Raw genomic sequence first — 6,852 nt, 5'->3', positions numbered from 1 at the left:
TTGACTTCAGTGAGTTCTTTCGTTACTTGCTGAAAATTTGCTTTATCTGCTGGAACCTTGAAAACTCTTACTAAGTGACTGGTGACAGAATCCAAAGAGACCATTGACTTCTTTGTGTTGTGGGAATGGTCTTCTTCCAGATTCCAGATGAGAGTCCAAGCTTTTATGCTGTGTAGTGGGACGCGAAATTGAAGCGTCACCCCTCCACCAGTGTCAGCCCAGTTTGCAGGTGAATATAGGTTTAATTTAGTTTTTGTTTATGTATTTTTAGTAATATTTGTAATGGTTGTGAATTGTCTAAAGTTTGTATTTATTTTTTATGTTTCATGTACGGAGAGGGCGGCGCAACGAACGAAGACAGCATCTTCGTTGCCGGGACCAGAGAGAAAATTGCTGGCCACTATACGTTGCGGGTCAACAGCCAAAGAGCAACAGAAGATCCTGAAACCGAGTTCTTGCGTCGTGCTTCTAAAAATTGAAAAATTATGATTTTTTAATGTTTTGTACAACAATGACATCATAGAAAGTTTAATCATGTGTAAGTGTTCAGTCCTATCTTGTCAAGGCTCAGGTTCACGTCTATATGTATGAAGATAATAAAGTAGTGTATACTACTATACGTGTTCCGAGAATTTATTTATGAAGAATTATGTGAATGAATTAATAATCTATTTGACAAGATCATTAATTTTGACAACGTTCATCACAAGTTTGAGTCTTGAAAGTTTATGCAATGTGGTTCTAATATTTATTAAATCAGATAACTTGCGTTAATATAACTTCTGAGAAGAAACAAAACAACATCTAAATTGAGAAAAAGTTTGCGCAAACCAATAGGACTGAGTGACGTAATTCTGCGCATACGAATCAAATGATGATGTTTTAATTACAGTTTCGTTCAAGAACCATTCAGAGACAAATTTTAAAAAGAGTTTAAATAATTTTGAAGTGTGTTGTAGCTGACGAAGTCTGCACATGGTCATATGTCAAATAAAAATCATTTAAACAAATCTATACGTCGTTACACTACAGCTGGAATATGTGAAGTCAAGGTCTTTGGTTTCTCTATGCCATTTTTCTCCTCTTTTTGCATTCAAGGAATTCAACAAATTCATAGCTGTTCACAGTTTCCACTTTCCTTGAAATTATTAACTAGTTGCTTGATCTCTCGGTTCGATCCAGGAATGCACTCTTTACAGCATCCTTTAGGTATGGTGGTTTTGGTTCAGTAGGGCAGAAATCTCTTCTACTGGCTCATCCAATGCTTTTGAGAATTTATCCCAATCAGCTTTTTGAAAGTTCCTGGGGTATACAGGAGCACATTGTCCTGGAGCAATATCTAGGCTGTAGGAGATGAGAATGGGGCAATATTAGCTTCTGAGAAAGTCATGAAGGACTAGTCTGATAATAGTTCCACTATTATGCCCACAGTTGACAGGCAGAGGCCAGGCGTATTCTCTCAGCCGCATTTTCTAGACTTAAATGTGCTGTTACTTTTTGGATCATAGTGTGGAGCTTTAAGATTTTTGCTTCCATCTTCCACTTTCAGCCTCCATTCATGGCTGTGGCTGTTAGTCATCTACATATAGTGCAGGAAGTACTAGTACTGGAGGTTGCTTGGGCCACTGGAGGATGACCAGTGGTTAGTACAATAGAGGGCTGGTGGCACTAGCTAGACCCCTGGGAGGGGGGGGGGGGGGCACACCTGAGGCAGCTACAAGAAGCAGAGGAAGGGAGATCGAGATTTAATATACTGTCAATTACAAGGGCATTAGATATTGTTATGGACCACATGTTGTGACTGGATAAGGGTGTAATTCGAATTTGTCTTTGCAAAGCACAATCCCAGTGTTTAACTCATCAACTAATGGAAGCCCCCGAAAACCAAAACATGGAGTGCAAGTGGGAATCTGAACTACAGTCCTCCAGAACTAACTTCATGAGGCAGATGGAAGAAGTTTAAGTGAATATTTGAAGATCAGAAATGATTTCAGGATTTACACATCATTAAGAGCTTGTCCTTCACAATATTGTTGAAGTACCAAGTAATGAAGAACCAGTGTTACCCTAAGTAGAATATCCCAAATATTTCAACTATATGTTTATTTAGGGACAGCCATGTAGTGGCGTGTGCCATTCATATTGACTGATACTCATCCTCATGTACTGTCACCACTGAGATCTTCCATTTGTTGGTGGACATATTCATTTACTTGAATGCAGCTGCCATTTTGCACAGGTGTGGCACCAGATTTCAGACAAACATAATGGCATTCCGCATGTTGAGATTTCAGTTCCTCAATATGTTGTGTGGACTCCATGTAGCACGGTAGAAAAGGTGCCACTTTTAATGAGGTTTGTCATGTTTTCTTTTACTGCCAAGTTGGTTAGTCACTGGAGGGCCCACATGGTCATTTAAGCTGATACTGATATAGGTATTGTCAGCAATATGGCCACCATTTCTGCCTACCCTTTCAGACCAGAGAGAAAAAAAAATTGTAGAAACTGAAAATTTTGAATGTCTTGCCAAAAAAAAAAAAAAAAATACAAATGTGTGTTTTAAGCTTAATCTGTAATAATTTGTCAAAAATAAGTAACTCATATTTCATATGTAGAAAGAATGTATTTCATCAAAAAATCACCACAATGATACAACAAACTGGAAATTAATTTGTAGAATCCCCCCAAGAGGAAACGCCCATTTGCTATGAAACAAATTTTGAATTAATATTTACATGCTAGAGTGTTATCACTTCTGTATATGGTATGTTACAAAACGGTTTGAATTTTTAGAAAGGCACAAATACACATTACATTTGGTACACCGTGTTTTGTTCATTTTGTACAACCTGCATTTCTACAACATTCTGCAGTAGACAAGTCGTCAACTGTGGGCCAGTGTGCATATTCATCAAGCCTTCTGTCCAAAGAAGGCTGATTAGCAGGTCAGTACTTTTTGCAGGAACCTGTGCTGCCCAATTATCAGGATTTTCAGTGGAAGGCCTTCATTTAGTAGAGAACAAAAGTGACTCTTCAAGAGCCATTCTGAAACCATAAAAATCTAGTTTATCCTTCACAGGTACTCCAGCAACTTGACAAGCTTCCTTGTATCCTGTCCAGGAATTGATGCAAGGTCTATGAGATGAATGCATTTCAGAGTCCATTTCCTTGTTTTTATAAATGTTCTGCAGGCCTCCACCATCCGATCACAAATGTGAACTACTCCTAGGCTCATATTGTACTTTTGTAGCAACTGATGGACAAAGAACATTGACACACACTTTTACCTTTTAGCTCCACTGTTCCACATTTGTAACTCGATTGCATCCGAAACGGTTTGATGCCAATGCCACTGTGTGCATGTATTTTCAACAAATACCTTGGTGTCCGAAAGCTTATTTTGTGATTGTCTTTTTGTTGTGCCTATCTGTGACTCAGCCTCTCTGCTATATGGTGAGTAGCAACTTCCCTTTCATAACATGTATGTACTTTATTTTACAGAAAGTAGATGAATATAATGGAGATAAAATTAAAAACATGGAAAAATAATTTTTTTAAAATATAGCAGTTGCTGAATTTTTTGTGATGAATGTCAGATGTAGATACCCATATTAATTTCTTTTAGTATCTATACCATGCATCTGCAAAAATATATGTCTGATTTTTAATGCAAAAGTTTTCATGCTGAGAGCTGTTTAACATAACATAGTCTATATAAGCCTCTCATTTTAATTTTCTTATTTGGGAACAATGGACATTTGTTTGCAACAAGTAAAATAGACCTAGGGACAAGTACGGTGTACCCAATTCACTTGGGTCCACGCACTATTCTCTAAATCTACTTGTCCCTTACAGGATCGTGTGGCACAGTAATTCTGTTTCTGCTTCTACACTGCTGGAAAAAAATTTGAAAGATGACGTCAGTTTTGATCTGATAACAGCATAATGCCACAGGGGGGAGAGCCAGAAGGCTCAATTTGCTGCATACATGTGAAGGAAGCAGGCAACCATGCCACAGGGACACACTTGTGCTTTCTAGAGCCAACCGAGTGAGTTTGAAAGGGGTCAAATTGTGGCCTACTGAATGGCGAGATGGTCCTTTCAGAGAATTGCCACACAATATGGATGTGCTGCATAGTCGTGCAACAATGCTGGTGTCAGTGGTCGCATAAACATTCTCACACCCTTAGATGAGGTTCTGAACATCCACATAGCACAGACGCCTGGAAGGATCATTCTATTGTAATTCTATTGTACATGCGGCAATGGCAGGTTGTAGAGCTATCACAGCACAGATAAGGGGGCTTATGAGCCCACACATGTCAACACAAACTGTGGCAAACTGATTATTAGCAGTGGGACTACGGGCGCACACACCTGTAGACCATCTTCCACTAATGCCACAGCAATGACCTGCATGGCTCAACTGGTGTCCACAATGGACTCTCATTTGGGATGATGATTGTTCAAACCCCCGTCCAGCCATCCAGATTTAGGTTTTCTGCAATTTCCCTAAACCACACCGGGAAAATACCAGGATGATTCCTTCAAAAAGAGCACAGCCGATGTCCTCCCCCATCCTTCTGTAATCAGAGTTTGTGTCCCATCTCCAATGACTTTGCTAATCTCCTCCTCCTGTCCCCCTGCCCCTTCTTGACTGGTACCATCAGAGCAGCACTTCCATCGGAGCAGCACCTGGAAGAAGGAATGGCATTCTGTGGTCTTCCGTGATGAAAGCCAATCCCACCTGCATGCAAATGGTAGTCATTCACATGCCTGAAGTAGATTTTGAGTGCTGTCTCGTAGGTGCACTTGTCCAAAATACACTGGCTCCACTCCATGCCTTATGGTCTGGGGTGCAATAAGCTAACTATTGTTCACCTTTTGTGTTTCTGTAGTGGTCCCTAACCAGCACTCTGTGTGTGCAGAATGCTGTTACACCTGTTCTTGCAACAAGAAGGTAATGTGTTGTTCCAACAGGATAATGCTGACCACAATACTGCCAGTGAAATTCACTGTGCTCCAAGAGACATGCAGCAACTTCCCTGGCCAGGAAAATCTCTTGACTTGTCTCCGATGTAGCAAGTTGGTATATGCTGGGAAGAGAAGCGAGTCATGCAACTTGACGACCAACAATTCTTACAGAAAAACATGAACAGGTCATGTGGACATGGCACAATGTATCCTGGAACAACTGGATGCCAGAGTCAGCGTGAACAATGCAGTCCAGGGAGGTTACATCATATACTAATATGGGTGTTCCAGCATGGTTTGATATCTGGTACCTCAGAACCACTTGTGCTGTTGATTTGTAAACATAATAATTTCATATACTCCTATTCACCGTTGCAACAAAGCTTGAGTGAAGAGGGAACCTCTAAAAGGATGTACTAATGTTTTTTTCCAGTGGTGCCCATACACTGAGGTGACAAAAGTTGTGGAGTAGGGATACACACATGTTGATTCACATGAGAAGGTGTCCAACATGATTGTAGTCGCACAACTGGTTGAACATAGAATGGTAGCTGGAGCTAGATGCATGGGACATTCCATTTTGGAAATAATTACAGAATTCAATATTCTGAGCTATACAATGTCAAGATTTTGCCGAGAATACCAGATTTCAGGCATTACCTCTCACCACGGACAACAGAGTGGCCAACGGCCTTTGCTTAATGACAGAGCAGCAGTGCTTGTGTAGAGTGTCAGTGCTAACAGACAAGCAACACTGTGTGAAATAACAGTAAAAATCGTTGTGGGATGAATGACAAATGCATCCATTAGGACAGGTTGGTAACATTTGGTGTTGTTGAGCTATGGCAGCAAAAGATCGATACGAGGGCTGTCTCTGAAGTACCCAACCTACCAAATAAAACACATGTTTATGTCTTCACAGTCTCCTTTCATGTTGATACAATTTTGAAATTTTCAATAGCTTTGATACCCTGTTTATGGTGAGAACTGTCAAACTCTGCAAAACAGCCATCAAATGCAGACTCCACCTCTTCATTTTTGGCAAATCTTTTACTATCAAGCCATTTTTTTCAAATTTGGAAACAGAAAATAATCAGAGGAGGCTAAATATGGTGAAGCATGAGGAAGCAGTTCAATCTTTAACTAAGTGGTTTTGGTCATGGTGACAACAAATGTGTGAACTAGTGCATCATCTTCATGAAGCAAAGCTTTATTTTTTGCTAAACATGGCCATTTTTGCTTGAATTAATCACTCAGTTGCTGCAATAAGTTTGCATAATATTCCTCATTGATTACTTTTCTTTCTGAACATAAGCAATGAAAATTATCCCACACTCATCCCAACAAAATGACACCATGACCTGGCCTGCAAATTGAACTGGCTTCACCTTCTCTGGTGCTGATTCTTCCCTTTCAATCCACTGTTTTGACTTTTTATTCATCCCAGGTGTGACATGACAGGTCCATGGTTACGAATAAATGCTAATATTAATTTATTACAGGGAAAAATCACCAAAAACTCAACTGAAACATCCTAACAACACTGCTTTTGCTCCATTGTGAGTAGATGCCGCACCCACCAAGCACACAACTTTCTCATGTTCAAATTTACAGCCAGTGCGCAGTGTACAGCACTTTTTGAAATGCCTACGATGTTCACTAGCTCGTGCACTTTCAGCCAGTTATCATCCACAACCATTTTGTGGCTTTCCTTCACAGTTTCTCAGATGGGTGCCTCATTTGGTTGATGTTGCCATCTAGTACAGCCATGCTTAAACTGTGTCATTAAATATTTTATTATTGTAAACAAAGGAGCAGACTTTCCCAGAGCAGAATCTAGCTTGCCTGTAATATAAGCTGGGCTGTGGCCTTTAAAAT

This window comes from Schistocerca nitens, chromosome 2 (genome assembly GCF_023898315.1).
Source record: "Schistocerca nitens isolate TAMUIC-IGC-003100 chromosome 2, iqSchNite1.1, whole genome shotgun sequence".
NCBI lineage: Eukaryota > Metazoa > Arthropoda > Insecta > Orthoptera > Acrididae > Schistocerca > Schistocerca nitens.
The sequence above is the reverse complement of the archived record's forward strand: the minus strand, read 5'-3'. Positions refer to the sequence as shown.